The 20,200-nt window shown below is 36.5% G+C and overlaps 2 protein-coding genes across 2 annotated transcripts in view; one reads left to right on the plus strand and one right to left on the minus strand.

Moving 5' to 3' along the window:
* The window catches only part of ktub (Tub domain-containing protein ktub), a 303,097-nt gene that overhangs the window by 119,387 nt on the left and 163,510 nt on the right, over positions 1-20,200 (minus strand). The window lies entirely within an intron of this gene.
* The window catches only part of LOC137244042 (uncharacterized), a 460,752-nt gene continuing 456,580 nt past the window's right edge, over positions 16,029-20,200 (plus strand). The window contains exon 1 of the mRNA XM_067772498.1: positions 16,029-16,050. The gene's annotated coding sequence lies outside the window, so the exon portion shown is untranslated. The remainder of the gene's footprint in view (positions 16,051-20,200) is intronic.

Genomic DNA, 20,200 nt, shown 5'->3' on the forward strand with positions numbered 1-20,200 from the left:
TTTTCTGAAGCACCGAGTATTTTTCGTAGTCTACTTCTTACCTCATACAAGAACTCCCGAGGTAACGAGTTCATAGGCACTGTATGGAGGTATAGATTAGTCATGTCAAACATCGCATATCATGTTACTTTGCTTTGACAATTTCCGCCAAAATTTAACTTACCAACATTTAGCAGTTTTCCGTATGAAAATTTCGCTCATGAGTTGACTTGTACAAAAGCCGTCGCAAAACTACATATATGCCTATTTTTAAACGGTTTTATTTAGGTTGACTTGACAGGCACGGCTGGCTGGCCAGCGCGAATTTTGTAATTAAAATTTAAGTAACTTCCCGATAAGCTACAAGCTTGAAACTTGGAATATAGTTCAGAACCCGATGACAATGCAATAATAAGAAAAAAATGGCCGCTAGGTGGCGCAAGGATCGAGATATTCACAAGAATCATATTTGTGGTCCGATTTGGCTCATATGTGGAACACATAATACATACAAGAATAGAAAGCGACCTATGAAAAAAATCGCCGCTAGGTGGCACAAGGATCGAGATATTCACAACAATCGTATTTCTGGTCCGATTTGGCTCATATTTGGAACACATAATACATACAAGAATAGAAAGCGACCCATGAAAAAATCGCCGCTAGGTGGCGCAAAGATCGAGATATTCACAAAAATCGTATTTGTGATCCGATTTGGCTCATATTTGGAACACATAATACATACAAGAATAGAAAGCGACCTATGAAAAAAAAATTTAAGCTAAACGGTTGTATTGAAAACAATACTTACATGAAGTAATAATAATACTAAAAGCTAGAAAATAATTAGGTAGGTACTAGTCATCACACTCCTCATCAATCTAGGGCGTGTATCAGACAATTAAATAAAAGCGTTGGTCGCGTCGAATTCCTATTGATAGTCATATATAAGACCTAATCAGGCTATGCTACGCCTCACATTTTTAGAAATTTCACGCGCCCGACGCTTTTATTTAATTGTCTGATCAACGCCCTAGATTGATGAGGAGTGTGATGACTAGTACCTAGGACCTACCTAATTATTTTCTATTTTTTAGTAATATTACTACTTAATGTAAGTATTGTTTACAATGAAACCGTTTAACTAAAATTTTTTTTAAAATTATTTTATTACTAATTACACCGGCACACATAAACAAAAGAAGAGTGAAACTCAAGTACTCACAAGTATTTATTCCAAGATTGAGAATCCTATGTCGGAACCCAGTTTTTATGCATCCATGCAGAAAAACGTTCCGTTAGTAAGGGTAATTGAGGTTATGAATCAGGGGAAGCTGTTTTTTGCACATAGCTTTTACAGAGACTTCTTTTGTTATAGGTGCCTATGTTTAGGATAAATTTCAGTAAGCTTTGTTGAGCTTTTAAATTAGTACTTTGGCGACGATTTTTTGGTATCCATTACTATCCTGGATTCCTTTAAATGAGTAAGGCTAAATAGGAAAGAAGGCGGTATCGGAACAAAACCACCTCTTACTAGATGCCTGCTGATTTTTAGGGATGACGCTTACAATCCTCTCTTGTTGCGCTCAAACGCAACGTGGCTCCGTTGAACTCGATTCAGCGCGACATTCCTCAAGCCATGTTTATCACATTAAATGTGTACCACTTTAAAGATTGCAGTGGCTCCACCAAAAACGATAGGTCTCATTGGTGGTCTCATCCGAACCCTTTTAATGAATTGATTATGAAGATTTTGGGATTTAAGTTTTTATCCTTCTCTAGAATGCAATAAAATAAAAGTATAGTGACATTGATGAAGGGTATACTCATATATTAGTAACATTTTCAAGACGACCGAAGGCACACCTTGTCTCATTTGCTTCTTTTGTTTTAATCAAAACATATTTTCTCGTTTGCCAGCTGCGCTCAGCTACAGCATATATTTCATTTAAATTTATCTTTTATATCACAAAACAATGATTTAGCAAATACGTCCTTAACACACATTAGGGATATGAAAATATGTTTATGTCTTATGAGAACTAAATAATACCGTTATATAGAAATTAGGGTGATTGATCAATATATTAAAATCGACTTACAAAATTTTGTACGCTAGATATTGTGTATAATAGATATTTTTCGAATTTTATCATAATCTTTATATATAAAAATCACGTGTCACTATGTTTGGCGCCAATGGACTCCTAAACTACTGAACCGATTTTGAATTTGTTTTGCACCCCGTGGGTTCTGAGGGGGCCGCGATTTAGAGGTACTATGACATTTTTTTTAATTCAGGGGAGTTGTTCCCTGTGCAATTTTTAAGCCAAATTTCAAAATCAACGAAAATCAGCATTTTGTTTTAATATTATAGTGAAGTGTGAAAAATAAAAATCTATATATATAAAAAGAAAGGCTAAAATGTGTGTTAGTTGGTCGCCGGTGTTTGAAGAGATGCGTCGGTCGATGTTCAAACTTTCACACAAGTTGCGTAAACCTCACGCGGTGGTTACTACATAGGTTTGGTTGCGATCAAGGTACAGGGTCTCGAGATATAGCCGAAACATGGACCCGAGTACCGCTAGAATGTGTTTATAGAATATGGATAACAAATGAAAGCTGTTGATGAGTGCTTTAGTACAGAGTAATATATTATCCAGAGACGGATTGGGACTGGGAATAGGTCTAGGACTGGGACTGAGACTCGGAGTGGGACTGGGACTGGAATAAAATACATACCACCCTCTGGGACAGGCAATATGGGATGCAGAAGAATGAGAAGGAATTGAGAGAAGAGAAAAGGGAGAAGGAGTTTGAGAAAGAGATAGAATGAGAAGTAGATGGAGATAAATGGAGCGAAAAAGACGGAGGGAGGAGTAAATAAAAGGATTAGGAAAAAGTGAAGAGGGGGAGGGCAGATTCAGACGGAAAAAGCTTATTAAAATGTATGCAGATAGGCCAAATTTAGAGCAGGACAACGTCTGCCAGGTCTTCTAGTATAATATAAAATGTTCTTGACTTTTATTATAAAAGTAAAAAATTATAGTTAAAAATTGGCTTTTAATTTAAAATCAAAAATAATAGTTAAAATTTGACTTTTAACTTAAAATTCAAAATTAAATGTCAAAACGGGGTTTTAATTTTTTTATAATCAGATATGACTTGGAAACGAAAAGTACGGAAATTGAGCACGCACTTAACACATACGCAGTAATACCTTCTTATATACAAAGTATACAAAGTTGCTACCGGGATCGTTTTTGCAGCCATTCTGAGGGCTTTCGGGATTATTTAAGAATCATTTCAGAATTATTTTAGGATCACGCCAAGGTTATTTCCGGATCGTTTTCAGATTGGTTTTGATACCATTTCATTAACTATTAAAAGAGCTTGTAATTCTGAACTAGTTAGTGAAATAGCCTCAAGCCATAGCTTAAAATTTTAATTCCAAATCGGGGTTTTTCATAACAAAATACGGTGGCTCAACACGCAGCCAAGACCTCAGATCCCAAAGGTGTAACGGGTGCTTCGATCCTCTGTTCTTCTGCAAAAATAAATAAATTACATAACAAATAATAAAGTTATACAAAAAATATTCGCCCTTCATATAACCAAAGCTTAGATAGTTGTATTGGAGTTATTTCGGAATTATTTCACAATGATTTCAGGACTGATTCCGGATAACTTCGGGCCTATTCGCGATTATTTTGCGTAAACATTTGGGCCTCTTTCACGATCAGTTCAGAATCATTTAGAGACCGTTTCGGGACTTTTTTTGTATCATATTTGGGATATTTTAGGATAATTTTTAATAAACTTTTTAATGTGCCTTATCTCCGTAATTATTTGAAGAATATATACAACACTTATTATGGATATGCCATATGTAAGTAAAGGTTGCAGTGAAAGAAAGAGTGAGTGTGGGAGTGGAAACGAGAGTTGAAGTGGGAGAAGGAGTGAGATCGGGGTGCGGGAGGAAGTGGGAGTGGGAGGTGGAGTGGGAGTCAGCTTGGGATTGGGAGTGGGAGTCGAAATAGGAGGAAGTTAAATGGTTAGAGATGGACAAGAATAAGAAGAACAAGTAAGGAAGGCTAAGTTCGGGTGTAACCGAACATTACATACTCAGCTCAGCTGATAGATTTGGAGACAAAATAAGGGAAAATCACAATGAGAAATGGAATGTGTTTGCATGACATGGGTATCAAATGGAGGGTTTTAAAAAGTATTTCAAAAGGAAGTGGGCCTTAGTTCTATAGGTGCACGCCTTTTCGAGATATCGCCATAAAGGTATACCAGGGGTGACTCTAGAATGTGTTTGTACGGTATGGGTATCAAATTAAAGGTATTAATGAGGGTTTTAAAAGGGAGTGGCCTTTAATTATATATGTGGAGGCGTTTTCGGGATATCGACCAAAATGTGGATCAGGGTGACCCAGAACATCATCTGTCGGCTACGCCTAATTTATTTATATATGTAATACCACGAACAATATTCCTGCCATGATTTCAAGAGCTTTTGATTTCGCCCTGCATAACTTTTTCATTTTCTTCTACTTAATGTAGTAGGTGTCACTCCCATTTTACAAATTTTTTTCCAAAGTCAAAAACCAATCCAATCACAATGTTTCATCCCTTTCTTCGTATTTGGTATAGAACTATGCCATTTTTTCATTTTTCGAAATTTTGGATATCGAAAAAGTGGGCGTGGTCATAGTCGGACTTCGCCCATTTTTAATACCAAGATAAAGTGAGTTGAGATAAGTACGCGAACTATTTTAAGTAAAGATATATCGATTTTTGCTCAAGTTATTGTGTTAACGGCCGAGCGGAAGGACAGACGTTCGACTGTGTATAAAAACTGGGCGTGGCTTCAACCGATTTCGCCTATTTTCACAGAAAACAGTTATCGTCATAGAAGCTATTCCCTTACCAAATTTCACAAGGATTGGTAAATTTTTTTCGACTTATGGCATTAAAAGTATTCTAGACAAATGAAATGAAAGAGGGCGAAACCACTCCCATTTTATTTTGTTGCACCATATCATTACTGGAAGGTAATTTTGACATAATTTACTTAAATACTGTAAATATATTAAATTTTTTGTAAAAATTTGACTTAAAAATTTTTTTTTTAAAGTGAGTGTGTTCGTCATCCGATTTTGCTCATTTTTGTTTAGCACACATATAGTAATAGGAGTAACGTTCCTGCCAAATTTCAGTATGATATCTTAAATGACTGCCAAATTAAAGTTGCAAAACTTTAAAATTTCCTTCTTTTAAAAGTGGGCGGTGCCACGCCCATTGTCCAAAATTTTACTAATTTTCTATTCTGCGTCATAAAGTCAACCCAACTACCAAGCTTCACCGCTTTATCCGTCTTTGGTAATGAATTATCGCACTTTTTCGGTTTTTAGAAATTTTGGATATCGAAAAGGTGGGCGTGGTTATAGTCCGATTACGTTAATTTTAAATTGAATATACTCTATGAGCTCTGCTCAGCTGAGTATAAAAATGGAGGATACAGTAGACGAAAATGGAATAGAGACGAAAGAAGGGAAATGAGGCTGACTTTTTGAATGTAGGCAAACCAATTTTTAGGCAGGACAAAGTCTGCCGGGTACACTAGTAACAAATGAATGCGCTCCCTTTATTGGCCACCGTGGTGTGGTGGTAGCGTGATCCGCCTGCCATACCAATTATGGTGGGTCAAGCCCAATGCAAAACAACATCGAAAATTTAAAAAACAGTTTTTTCAATTAGAAATATGTTTTTTTAAACAGGGTCGCCCCTCGGAATTGCTTTGGCAAGCAGTCCGAGTGTATTTCCCCGATTAAAAACTTTCTTCCGAAAATTGTTCTGCTGTGCAGATGTCGTTCGTCGCAAGGCGGGGGTTATCGCGGGTTGAATTTTTTTTGAAACAACTACATATCTTAAAATTTTCTCGTAGCCATAGAAGTATCTTAAAGACATTTTTGCTTTGGTGATACTAGTAACAATAACTTGGAACGAGAAACTTCAGAGGATATTTAAGCCGAGCTTCTCTTCCAAGTTTATGCCGGCTTCAAAAAGCTGACAAGACTTTTACAACAGTATTTGCCAAGACATTGTCTAGAGTGTTTTGTTGTTGGTTTATCGGCCTTTGGGCCGTTTAAATGGGTGAGAGTGAAAAAATTTACTTGTTTTATATGGACCACTCTAATGTACATATGTATTAGACTGATAAAAAAAAAACATTTGTTATACTTGTAATTTTATTTGGTAACAAATTGTTTTGCTTAAGAATGGTTAGTTGTCGACATAAAATTTGACCTTGAATAAGTTTGGAACAAATAGAAAATTTGTGTCGGAAATAAGAAAAAAAAAACAAGTAAGGACGGGACTGTCTTCGGCTGTGTCGAAGACTTCATACCTTTCATGAATGGGGCTGAACAATAATCTTATCTCGTTCGTAATCTCCAAATAATCGGATGTATAAGATAAGAAATATATAGATGTACATACCTAAACGATTTTTAAGATAAATATAAAATAAAAAAATGGCAAAAAATCCCCTTATCTGAACGATCGGTTGTATGGGAGATATATGTTATAGTGACCCGATCCTACCGGATCCGACAAATGTCTAATATAATACAAAAATACATCCTTGTGCCAAATTTCATTGAGATATCTCAAAATTTGAGGGGCTAGTTTGCGTTCAAACAGACAGACGGACAGAAGGACGGACGGACAGACGGACGGACGGACAGACGGACATGGCTATATCAACTCAGTTCGTCGCCCTGATCAATTCGGTATACTTAATGGTGAGTCTATCTTCTATATTTCTCAACGTTACAAACATCGGACCAAAGTTAAAGTAAGGAAGGCTAAGTTCGGGTGCAACCGAACATTACATGCTCAGCAAAATTTTTAAATTACCTTCTTTTAAAAGTGGGCGGTGCGGAAGTCTATGCTATAGAGAGAACAGCCAGACTGCTACAGTATACTATAGTATGAACCCAGAAAGCAATGTAAAGGTATTTGTCGACAGCCAGACTGCCTTAAAGGTATTGGAACCCATCATAAAAAATCGGTTTCTGGGCACAGCGTTATTTAAGCGGATGAATTTGGAGATTAGATGACAAGGAAAGGTTTCGAAATGTACATAAACGAGGTGGAAGGCTCCGTACGACCACCGCTAAGTTATCTTCTGAGGAAACTAGAGTAATATGATATTAGGGCAACGGACTTGCTGTGGACCAACAGTGTTGATTGCGTGGTTTCAAAATCAATATTTCCATGTTTGCATAAGAAAAGAACTAGCGTTCTTCTGACATGACAGATCATTGCGCTATTGCACCAATGCTCCGACGGTGGCGCATACCAAAAAGCTGCAGAAGTTGCCAGGTTGAAAAGGAGGAGGAGCGGATTCATCACTTTTTTGGCCGATGTTCAGGAATGCAAGCAAGACGACTCATATATCTGGCTGCATGGTTTTTGGACAGTCTTACAAAGCTTGGGAAGGGGGATCTCTCACTCCTACTTAAGTTTATCAGAGAAAGCAAGTGGTTTGTTGAGGATCACAGGGGTATAGATAGTAAACTGGGCCCCTATTACATGTTACGATCAGTGACTGAAAACCGGTTCCACTCAAGTGATAAATATGCAACTGGTTTTATGATAAAAAAGTTCAACTTAATAATGGAAGATCATCCAACGGAGGGAGGTTGATTGCATAGCGAAAATTTTTTTTGATGGTTTCAATACTGTTTCGGGATCTGTTTGGAACCTTGGGAGTTAGTTTTCGAACTATTTCTGGATTGGTTTTGGAATAAAAACTCGCTTGATTTTCTATAAAGAAAGAATAACTGATTTAACTTAAACTAAGGGAAAAGTTGTAACGAAAAGTTGAGCAAGTTTTCGTTTGCAATAAGAAGAACATATTTACCCCAACGTCCACTCAATCTTGCAGAATTTTTTGCTTGTCTTATATTTGCTGATCGTAAATTGCTGCATGGTATGGTATGGTCTTTTTTCCCGAAATGGTCATAAGATCAAACGGAAATTTCGTAAATGACTATAAAGTCAATTTAAGAAAGCACTTAAGGTCAGGCCATTTGAAGTGGTCATACCGTCAATTGACCTTTTGGCCAAGGTCATCACTTTTTTAGGTACAAAGTTCATTGAGGTTGTTTTTAAACGGTTTAATTAGCTTGACTTGACAGCTGGCACGAATTTTGTAATTGAAGTTTAAGTAACTTACCGATAAGCTACAAGCCTGAACCTTGGAATATAGTTCAGAACCCAATGACAATGCAATAATAAAAAAAACTCCGACAGGTGGCGCATGGATCGAAATATTTCAAAAAACCGTATTTGTGGTCCGATTTGGTTCATATTTGGCACATAATACATACATGAATAGAAAGCGACCTATGATGTCCGATTTGGCTCATAAGTGGAGCAAATATTACATACAGTCCGGTAGAAGTGACATCAAAATATTTTGGAGTTGGAGGAGGGACAAGCCTACGCGGCGCAGAGTCGAGTAAAGTCTTTGGAAGGATAATGTATTGAGGACTTAGATTGTAAAAAATTGTCAGGAAAGAGTCCTTGTAATAATGAGTCACTAAATGAACTAAATAGAATAAGAAATAATAGGCAATTCAATAAAGACTAAAAACTTGAAAATAAACTAATTAAAAAAAATTGTTTAAGTTAAATGGTTTTATTGAAAACAATACTTACATTAAGTAATAATAATAATAAAAGCTAGAAATTAATTAGGTAGGTCCTAGGTACTAGTCATCACACTCCTCATCAATATAGGGCGTTTATCAGACAATTAAATAAAAGCGTTGGACGCGTCAAATTTCTATGGCTAGTCATATATAAGACCAACTGAACCTTAATAAGGTTATGCTATGCCTCACATTTTTAGAAATTTCACGCGCCCAACGCTTTTATTTATTTGTCTGATAAACGCCCTAGATTGATGAGGAGTGTGATGACTAGTACCTAGGACCTACCTAATTATTTTCTAGCTTTTATTATTATTATTACTTAAGGTAAGTATTGTTTTCTATAAAACCCAACAGGCATTTCTGTAAATGTTTTTGGAAATAACTTTAAGTAACTTTATAAAATAAGGGAATTATAAACGCTCTCAATATTAAATAAATTTTAATTTTCTTCAATAATCTTGTTGTAATCGTTGAGACCGAATGTTTGTTAATGATTTAGTTTAAAAATAAAAATCAAATGTATGTAGGATAATAGTTAAGGCGGCGACTGTAGTTGATAGGACAACGACATCTGTTTGTCAACCTCAGATAACAATAACTGGCAACGTCTACATGCGTCCCATTAATTACAACACTGATCAGTCACTTGCGCAACCCTTTCGCGTCGCTGGGAAGGTAACCGAAATATTCAAACGTTGTCAGTTGCAATTAGATCCGCGTCACGACAAGTAAAACGCCTCCAATACCGCGCCGGTAGTTCGAAAAGTGAATTTAATTACTTAAATTAAAACTTATTTCTAATCAACTTAACTTAACATTATCTTAATTCTAACTTAATCTAAATATAATATAATAAACTGTTTGTGTTTAAATAACAAGTCTCAAACATTACTTGGAATAAAAGGGGGTGAAAAAGGTAAGAATCCCCACAGTGGTGTCAGAAGTGAAAGAAAATTTGTGAAAAGTACCAGAAATATCAAATAAAAGTTTTGTTAAACTAAAACGTGAAGAAAAAGATTTGCAAAAGCTATTAGAATATAAAAGAAAGCCTTTTAAAAAAGGTAAAAAGTAATTTTATAAAGAATCAAAGATTCTAAGAAGCATTACAGTACTGTGCACAAAAATAGATACACAAATTTTTCAAGTAAATGGAAACGTGAAAATACATAAGATTAAACTATTGAAACTACTAAAAGTAAAGACTAAGAAATTTTTAAAAGGCGTCGGTAAGTGGAGGTGCGGAAATGTATGAAAAAATGTGTCATTGTTTAAAATAAAAGCGAAAAAGCTTTGGTGGCGATAACCATCATAAGGGAATAATTGCGAGTGGGCAAAAAATACGTGCATATACAGCTGCAGATTTGATACGCAAATTGCAGCGTGCCTAAGACAGTGGCGTGCAACAGAAAGTTTAAAGTAGTCCTTAGCGGATGTGTGCATGAAGTGCAGTGGACAGTTTTGTCAGTTTCTATTAGAGGGAAAAGAGCTGTAGATTGGCAGCAGGTACAGTGTTTGGAAAAAACCGAAGAGTCATACTGTGAAAAGTGTATACTGTACGGAAAGTACAGTGACATCGACAGTGGCATCAGGTCACGAAGAAGCAAAGTAAGCTTCGGGCTTATGAAACTCTAAACGGGCGTCCATTGTGGCGTGGTTTGCAAAAAGAAAAATCGTGTGCGATAGAAAAAGATAGTTGACGGCGTCGGGCAAGAAGCCATAGCAACGCTCCGAAGAGTGTTAGTGCATAGCAACAAAAAATAAAACGTTATAATTTGGCGTGGCTTCGTTTTGATAGAAGTAGCCATAACAAAATTCGCATTAGTAAAGTGAGTGCGAAAAAGAGAGCCAAAAGAAAAACTTAAAAGAAAGCTATTGTAACAAAGTTCTCTCTTATGTAAAAAATTTTAAAAATATTTTTATTTGCCTTCAAATATTATAATTTATTAAATTTTAATGAGCTCGAGGCAGTTTAAAAAATTGAAACACAGTTTAAATTTTTATATTTCAATTTTATTTGGTCGATATTTCGATCTCATTCTGAGATCATCCTCGGGAAACAATTGAATTGGGTCGGTAAAACATATTCAATTGTTTCCTGAGGATGATCTCAGAATGAGATCGAAATATCGACCAAATAAAATTGAAATATAAAAATTTAAACTGTGTTTAAATTTTTTAAACTGCCTCGAGCTCATTAAAATTTAATAAATTATTATGTAAAAAATTTAAAAATTGACTGTACACTGTGTGCAGCAATATAAGCATCAAATTTAAAAAGCATCATCATATGCAACCAAAAACGAAGCTAACAGCGGGCAGAAGATCATCAAAATTCAGCGTGAAACAGCAGAGGCAGCAAATACAGTTGCGGACAAGAACATATACCCGAAGTTACGTAAGAATAAATAATGCATGTTATTACAATGTTAAAATTTTAAAGCAGTTCTTAGTTTTGGAAAATTATATAATTTGTTTCTTTTTAAATACTAAATTGTACCAAAAGCGAAGACTAATTTGAATTTATTAAAAATAAAATACAATTTTGTAAAGATTTGTAAAAGAAGCGAAAACAGAAGATTTATTTAAAGATTAAATAATACAAGAAAAAGAAATAGAATAAACATTCCAGATTTTAAAATTGATTGTATCACTTAGCGAAGCTTTACTGTTCGTTTTTACCGCAGTAGTCTCTGGATATTTATAACTTATGTTGTTCAAAAATTGCTTTTGTACCAATTAATTAATAAATTTCATTAATTCTACACTAATAGTATTTAGTTATAAAGTAGATTAGTAATTTGACTAAACTAATTTTTAAATTTAAAACCAATTTTAAAATTTTTGAAATTTTTTTTTTTTGACTGCCGGTCGTAATGGAGCGCGAAGAAATTCTTAGTTTAACGGTAGTCGGGCTTAAGGAAAAGTAAGCAGAACTAGGGTGCTCGATCACGGGTCGAAAGACGACTCTGCAAGTTAGGCTTTGCGAACATTACGGTTTAGGAGTTATGGATGACGATTCGGATTCGGGCGATGGTGACTCAGCTCATTCATGTGTTAGCACGGCTCCTCAGGTAGTATTAGGGCGGTCCAATTTTACTTTGCGTGATATTGAAGATTCACTGACCTCATTCAGTGGCAGTAGTAACCAATCAATCGAAGAGTGGCTTTTAGAATTTGAAAGCAATGCTACGGCTGTTGGTTGGGATGAACTGCAGAAATACATTTATTCTAAACAGTTGTTAAAGGGAGCAGCCAAGATGTTTATTGGGAGTCAACGTAATGTCGTGAATTGGAGCATGCTTAAAGAAGCACTGCGTCAGGAATTTGGGGTGCATGTTTCCTCTATAGATGTTCATCGGGCATTAAGGAATCGTCGTAAGCGAGCAAATGAAGATTATAGGGAATATTTGTACAGCTTAATGGAAATAGGTGCGCCAATTAGATTAGACGAGAGGAGTATAATAGAATATTTTATTGAAGGGATCCCTGATTCAAAGATGGGTAAAAGTAACTTATACCAAGCACGCACCCTGCAGGAACTTAAAGAGAAAATACACGTATATGAAAAAATTCAGGTGGGTAAACCGATTTTTAAGGCAGGTGAATAACAACGCTCAGGCAGTCACCAGACAACTTCCGACGAAACCAAAAAGGATAGAAAATGTTTTAAATGTAGCAAGATTGGACATCTCGCTAAGGATTGTCAGAAATCATCGAACAACTGTTTTAAGGCTGGACACCGTGCTGCAGCATACACATCGGTTAACAAAGAAGTTAAACAAGAATCTAAAGTCGAAAAGAACAGGGCCAACATAATGAGTAGTGAATGGTGCCGTAAGGTTTTTGGTAAAGGAAATTGTTCGATTTTTAAAGACATTTCCTACAAAGGGGTCACCTTTGGAGCACTTTTGGATACGGGCAGTGATTTGTCTTTAGTAAGGGAAGATGTATGGAAAAAGTTCGGAAACATTAAACTAGAACTGGATATAAGAAGGTTGATGGGTGTGGGCGAAGGGACAATCGCAACTATAGGAAGTTTTGCGATGGACGTTGAGATCGATGGCTTGAGACTGGATGTTAGCTTCCATGTCGTTAAGAAAGAAGATATTATTTATGCAGCAGTTATAGGAAACAACGTACTAAAATTAGTGGACTTGTTAGTAACTGAAGATGAGGTAGTTTTTCGGAAAAAACAAAGTACTGAGGTAGTAGAAATGGGAGTCTGCAATACAGCTAAAAACGAGCAGAGGCTTGAAGTTCTCCAAGAGTTTGAAAGTCTGTGCATAGCTAAAGATATTAGCGAAAGGGAGCTGGCAAACCCTAACCTAGAACATCTCGATAAAAATACGTCAGCGAAAGTAGAAAATTTGATAAATAATTATTCTCCGAAAATGCAATACGAATCACCAGTAGAGATGAAGATTACGTTGATAGATGATATACCAGTCTATCAGGGACCAAGAAGAACTGCTTATAGTGAGAAATGTGAGGTAGATAACGCAAGTACAGGAATGGCTCGAGAAGGGTATAATTCAGCAAAGCACGTCAGAGTATGCGTCCCCAATCGTTTTAGTGAAAAAGAAAGACGGGAGTAAGCGACTTTGTTGTGACTATAGGCATCTTAACAAAAAGATCATGAGAGACAATTTTCCTATGCCTCTCATAGACGACGTAGTCGTTAAATTACAAAATTCGTTAGTTTTTACAACGCTTGACCTGGCTAATGGTTTCTTTTATGTACCTGTTGAGGTTAATTCGCGCAAATACACATCATTTGTGACTCATTGTGGTCAGTACGAGTTTCGATACGTACCTTTCGGTATTTCGAACTCGCCAGCAGTATTTTCGCGGTATATCTTTGCAGTTCTGAGGGATTTGGTTTAGGATGGTACATTAATCACATATATGGATGATATAATCATTCCTTCAAAAAATATAGACGAGGGTATAGAGAAATTGGTAAGGGTATTAAAAAGAGCTGAGGAATATAACTTACAAATAAAGTGGAAGAAGTGTCAGTTTCTACAGAGAAAGGTGGAATTTTTGGGCTATGTTATAGAGAACGGGACTATCAAACCTTCGATAGAGAAAACGCGTGCTGTAGATAACTTCCCATTACCTCAAGATCGTAAATCAATTCAGCGATTTTTGGGTTTAACCTCTTATTTTAGATGTTTTATTCCTGGTTTCGCAACAATAGCTAAGCCACTATCGGATCTCCTTCGGCAGGATAGAAAAGTTTGCTTGGCCGATTTGGAAGTTTCAGCATTCCAGCAACTTAAAATGTCATTAGCTAATGCACCCGTCCTTGGTTTGTATAACCCGAAATCTCAGACGGAGGTGCATGCAGACGCATCGAAGTATGGGTATGGTGCGGTCCTTTTACAAAAGTGCAGTGACGATCAAGAGTTTCATCCTGTACAATATATGAGCCGTAAAACGAAGCCAGCAGAAGAGCGTTATCATTCCTACGAGCTTGAAGTTCTAGCTATTGTAGAGGCTTTGAAGAAGTGGCGCATATATCTCTTGGGTATGAAATTCAAGATTGTCACAGACTGCAACGCGTTCGCTATGACAATGGGTAAGAAGGATATACCAGCAAGGATTTCGAGATGGGCATTATTTTTACAGGATTTCGATTACGAAATTGAGCATAGAGCCGGTACCAAAATGCGTCACGTGGACGTATTAAACAGAGTTTCATGTCTAATGTTAGAAGATTCCTTGCAACATAGATTGCGGCAAGCACAGTTAGGTGACGAATGGGTTAGGGCCGTGTTAAATGTCGCAGGGCAAGAGGAGTATGAGGATTTTTACATTAAACAGGGCATACTTTTTAAGGATCCAATCAAGGAACTGGTTGTTGTGCCAAGCTCAATGGAAGATGAGATAATCAGACTAGCGCATCAGCAAGGGCATTTTGCAGCAAAGCGTACGCAAGAAGTAGTAGGGAAACACTTTTATATTCCAAATTTACCTTCGAAAGCAGCAAAAGTAGTAAAAAGTTGCATAGAATGCATAGTCTCTGAGAGCAAGCGGGGTAAAAAAGAAGGATTTCTTTCACCAATACAGAAGGGAGACATCCCGTTAGGAACTTATCACGTAGACCATGTCGGGCCAATGGAAGCAACAAACAAACGCTATTGCTACATACTTGTAGTGGTAGATGGTTTCTCTAAGTTTGTATGGCTTTACCCAACAAAAACAACAGGAGCCGATGAAGTCCTTGATAGGTTGAAAAAACAAGCAGCGGTTTTTGGTAATCCTAGGCGGATTATTTCAGATAGAGGGGCAGCGTTCACGTCAAATTCATTTAAAAAGTATTGTGGAGAGGGGAATATACAGCACCTTCTAATAGCGACTGGGGCTCCAAGAGGAAACGGTCAAGTAGAACGGATGCATAAAATTGTAGTACCAATGGTACCCAAAATGTGTGGTGATACTCCGAGCTCCTGGTACAAACATAAAGAGAATGTTCAGAAAACGATAAATAACACTGCGCCTAGGAGTACGAAAGTTTCACCATTCAAGCTGTTGACAGGCGTTGAAATGCGTATTCAAGGAATTCCAGGTTTGCAGGAAATGTTAGAAGAGGAAGCCATTAAGCAATTTGAGGACGAAAGAGAGGATGTACGTAGGCAAGCCAAAGAGAATATTGAGAAAATTCAGGCTGAGAACCGGAAAACATTTAATCATAAAAGACGCGCCGATACAAAGTACCGTATCGATGATTTAGTAGCCATAAAGCGGACACAGTTTGGAACAGGTCTTAAATTGAGACCAAAGTTTTTAGGTCCTTATAAGGTGAACAAAATTTTACGGCACGGTAGGTACGAGGTCAGTAAAGTTTGTGAACATGAAGGACCGAGATCTACCTCAACTGTGGCTGAGCAGATGAAGAGGTGGGAGCCATCGTCCGAGGCCGAACGATAGTCAGGATAGCCGAGTTGTAGGATAATAGTTAAGGCGGCGACTGTAGTTGATAGGACAACGACATCTGTTTGTCAACCTCAGATAACAATAACTGGCAACGCCTACATGCGTCCCATTAATTACAACACTGATCAGTCACTTGCGCAACCCTTTCGCGTCGCTGGGAAGGTAACCGAAATATTCAAACGTTGTCAGTTGCAATTAGATCCGCGTCACGACAAGTAAAACGCCTCCAATACCGCGCCGGTAGTTCGAAAAGTGAATTTAATTACTTAAATTAAAACTTATTTCTAATCAACTTAACTTAACATTATCTTAATTCTAACTTAATCTAAATATAATATAATAAACTGTTTGTGTTTAAATAACAAGTCTCAAACATTATTTGGAATAAAAGGGGGTGAAAAAGGTAAGAATCCCCACATGTATTGCTTTCTTTTAAAATTTTATGTAATTTTTAATTTTATGTAATTTTATTTTTAAGCTTCTAACCAACCAAACTCAGCGTTTTGTAAGCTTAATATCTATTTCTGTAAACTTTTTCAAAACTTAATTTTTTTACTTTGCTTGTTAGGAACCGTGTAACTACAAAATTGTTTTAAATTATTTTATTTCAATTAACCAAAGTAAACAAAGTAAGACTTTCACTGCTTATTACATTTTCGGTTCTTACTGTTCCTACACATATTTCCAATTGTTTAATTATTTAACATAGAAAATGTTTCAATTTCAATTTCATATGTACAAAAGTTCAATTTACATACTAACATTCCCCGCGAATTTTGTATGCATTTCAACGGCGAGGGTGCTACACTGTGTATACGCAATTTACCTATATTAATGGCCTCAACATGATTTTTAGCAGAAACAAGTAAGAAAATCTAAGTGCGGGTGAAACCGCACTTGAAACGCTGTTGCTGTTTGCTTTTGTGTGGTTAATAGTGCTATAAGGCTGCGAAATAACATATGGTTCTATTCTCAAATCATTTTCGTTCAAATGAAAGCAAAAAGGATATAAAGGCTATAAATCAGGGATGCCCCTTAACGTTAAGCTAATCGTTTATCAAAAAATTTCCACCGTTTCCGTTGAAACACTTCGAAATATTATCGATAAAGGAATTATCAAGATAAATTGTATCTCGTTTTTAACCGAAACGAAAAGCTTTCGTTAACGTTAAAAACGTTAACAAAAACGTGATACTTTATGTTTGAATTGTGCTGGCAATGCTAAGCCATGGTGAAGCCGTAAGGTGGTAACAGCGAGCGGACATACATACAAACTCCATGTAATTTGTTTGTGTAATTCGTTGGTGGTAATGTCAAAAATACTCTGAGAAATGTTCTTACTGTCAAAATTCATGAGAAAAGTTGCAATCAGCTTGGCTAATGCTTTCACCTTTAATGACTCCGCCATCAATCAGCTTTGCCAGCATAGTTTGAAATTACTAATCAACATAAACGATTTGTTTTCGCTTTGATATGGCAGAAAACGAATCAAAATCATTTCGTTAATTTGACGTTCTTAACGTTAATAAACGAGACGAAATGACTTTGTTTCGTTTATTAACGTTAATTATCGTAACGAAATGATATCGGTTCGTTGGTTAAGCATGCCTGCTATAAATATAGGGTGCTTTAGTTTTAATACCTCATTTCGCTTCGGAGATATGTGAAAGTGAGCGTGGTTTTCAATCGATTTGCTTCATTATTATATATATAATACTGTAATGTCACAACAGTACGCTTACCGTTCTTAAATACAATTTCTCTTTAAACAATCGTCCCCTAGAGACAACATAAAGTGTTTACCGCGAATTGAGCGGCCCACTAACAACAAATATTAAATCTATTTATGCAAGTGAATTTCGTTTTGAGGGTCTTATATTCGTGAACAATTTTATTTATATAGCTTTTTTCGTTAGCCAAATATAGCTTTTCGGATTTTACAGACACATTTGCAGAGCTACATATTACATAAAAGTAGGAGTGGCTTTCTGGCGAGTTCGGTCATGTTCAGAGCAAACAGATGTAGCTATGAAAAAAATGTTCTATGCTTAATTTCGTTCGGACTGCGAGATTTTTCTTCGACTTATAGCATTAAAAGTATTTTGGAAAGAGTAATAAAAAAGGGGCGCGTTGCCCTCATTTTCAAAATTTGTTCAAGTTTTGTTCTTAGTTCAACCGTACCACTACTGAGGTAGAATATAAGGCAAATGTAGTTAAATACCGTATAGTTATTGCAAACTTTGTTAAGGTTAGACCCTTAAGAAAAGTGGGCGTAGTCTTTAACCGATTTTGATTATCTTCACTCAGTCTATATAATTTGGCAAGGATAGTGCCCCTGCCAAATTTCAATGTAATATCTTTGCTGCTTGTTAAACTTTCAAATTTTCTTTTTCTTAATGTAGATGGTGCCACGCCCATATTCCAAAAGTTTTTGGAATTTATGTTTTGCGTTATAAAACCAATCCACTAACCGAATTTCATTAGCATTCGCATAATTCGTTTTTGAATTATCTCACTTTTTTCATTTTTCTTAATTTTCGATATCGAAAAAGGGGGCGTGGTTATCAGCCGATTTCACTCATTTTATATACGAATCTATTCTGGGTCCAGATAAACCCGTTTACCGAATTCGGTGAAGATATTTCAATATTTGCTCAAGTTATCGTGTTAACGGGCGGACAGACGGACATGTCTTCATCAATTTGTTTTTTCGATACTGACGATTTTGATATGTACATATATTGAAGTCTATGTCGATCGCGATTCCTTTATACTTGTACCACAACCGTTATCCAATCAGAGTTTTAACACCCAGTGTACAAGTACAGCTGGGTATAAAAATAAAAAGAAAAAAATGATTTGCAAAGAAACAGTCAATTTTCCGCACTCATTGCTTTTGTTACAAATAGTTTTTTTTTAATAATTTAGCATTACGATCCATTCACGCCTCAGCGCACCAAATGAGAAGTTCCTAAGCAATAATAATAACTAATTTTCTACGTTCCCCGCTCTGTCGTTTTACGTACAATAAGCCAAAAGTAAAACAAAGCGAGTTTCATTGAAATATTTTGCTGCAAACATTCAATCTAAGCTTTCAGTGAAATGCTCGTAAATATAAAATGCCAATTGGAGGGGTGACATTGACTCCACAGATTTTATATATTAAAACAATTGTACCTATGTAAGTTTGTATGAGTGTGCCTAAATGCGGGTGGTCCTTATAAATTAATTAAATTATTTGTATGAGTTTAAGCGGGGATTGCTAATTGCTTTAAATGTGTGAAAACATTTATTTGAAGCAATTTTTAATTTATAATTTATTTAATAATTTGGGGCAAATTTAAACAACGTGACATCAGGACGGACAAGGCGACAGCTGTTTCGAGTATACCTTGTAAATCTCTTCAAAGCCTTTTTTCCCGGGAGTGGGATTTGAACCCGCACTCTAACGATGGTTGAAGTGTTACAAACGCATTCAGCCACGTCATGCCTTAGTTGCTGAAATTTTAAAAATTAAATTATTATTATTTTTTTGTCAGTATAGCCCCTTCAGACGGCAATGCTTAGATCACAAATACCTATGATATTTAAATTCTGGTCTACATTGGAGACAATTAAACCGTGCCGCACAGGGGTCAAAGTTGAGATCTCTTTGGAAATTAAAAAACTTAAAATTTATATATTTGATTTACAATCCCCAAAAGGCGTCTCCACTACCCGGCTACTAGTGGACATAGGTTGGTGCAGTACTCATACCAAAGACAAGGCAACCCAAGCATTTGCCCTCGTTGTATCGACGAATGTGCTTCAGTTCGTTTCTTCTAATCGTTATGGAACAAATTTTGGATCAGCAAATTAGGGACGTCCACCTAAATAAAATCTCTCAGTGACGAAATCAATTTGACTATCCGTAAAAAAAGCACGGAGGCGCCTATTCATAGCCTCACGGAAAAAATTTAAAAAGCTTCGGAGTCTAAAAATATAGCCCTTTCCATCTTTTTTGACATCTCAGTGGCTTACGATAACGCGACACATCAAGCTTTCGCACAATGATCTCTCGCTGGGAGCTATCCATACTAAAGAGAAGAAAAATCAGTCTTAAGCTGGGAGGGAAAACTGAGTAAATTGTGTCCACTAGGGGATACCCCAAGGGGATATACTCTCTGCTCTCTTATGGACTCTATTCCCAGATGACTTTCTTCAGATACTGAAATCCAATGGATTTGACACATACGGGTCTGGTAATGTCTTAATATTCTGCCTCACAGGGATGCACAAGGAAGCGATACCCATAAGCCTTGTAATACCAAAGGATTGTTCTCATATCCTAATAAAACTGTCCTAGTGCCTTTTATCGGGATAGGAATATCATCCATGCTGGAGCCATCCCTGGGTGGCACAGAAATCCGATTTTCAATGTAAGCAAAATACTTTTAGGTACATTGGTAATAAAGTAACAAGAGCTTTCTTCGGCTGCACTCCACCTATGCATCGAGTTGGTTTGGTTGGCATTACGGAAGCGATGAGTACGTCCTCTACTGATGCACCCAGTG

The sequence above is a fragment of the Eurosta solidaginis genome, chromosome 3, assembly GCF_040869045.1.
Source record: "Eurosta solidaginis isolate ZX-2024a chromosome 3, ASM4086904v1, whole genome shotgun sequence".
In the NCBI taxonomy this organism is placed as follows: domain Eukaryota; kingdom Metazoa; phylum Arthropoda; class Insecta; order Diptera; family Tephritidae; genus Eurosta; species Eurosta solidaginis.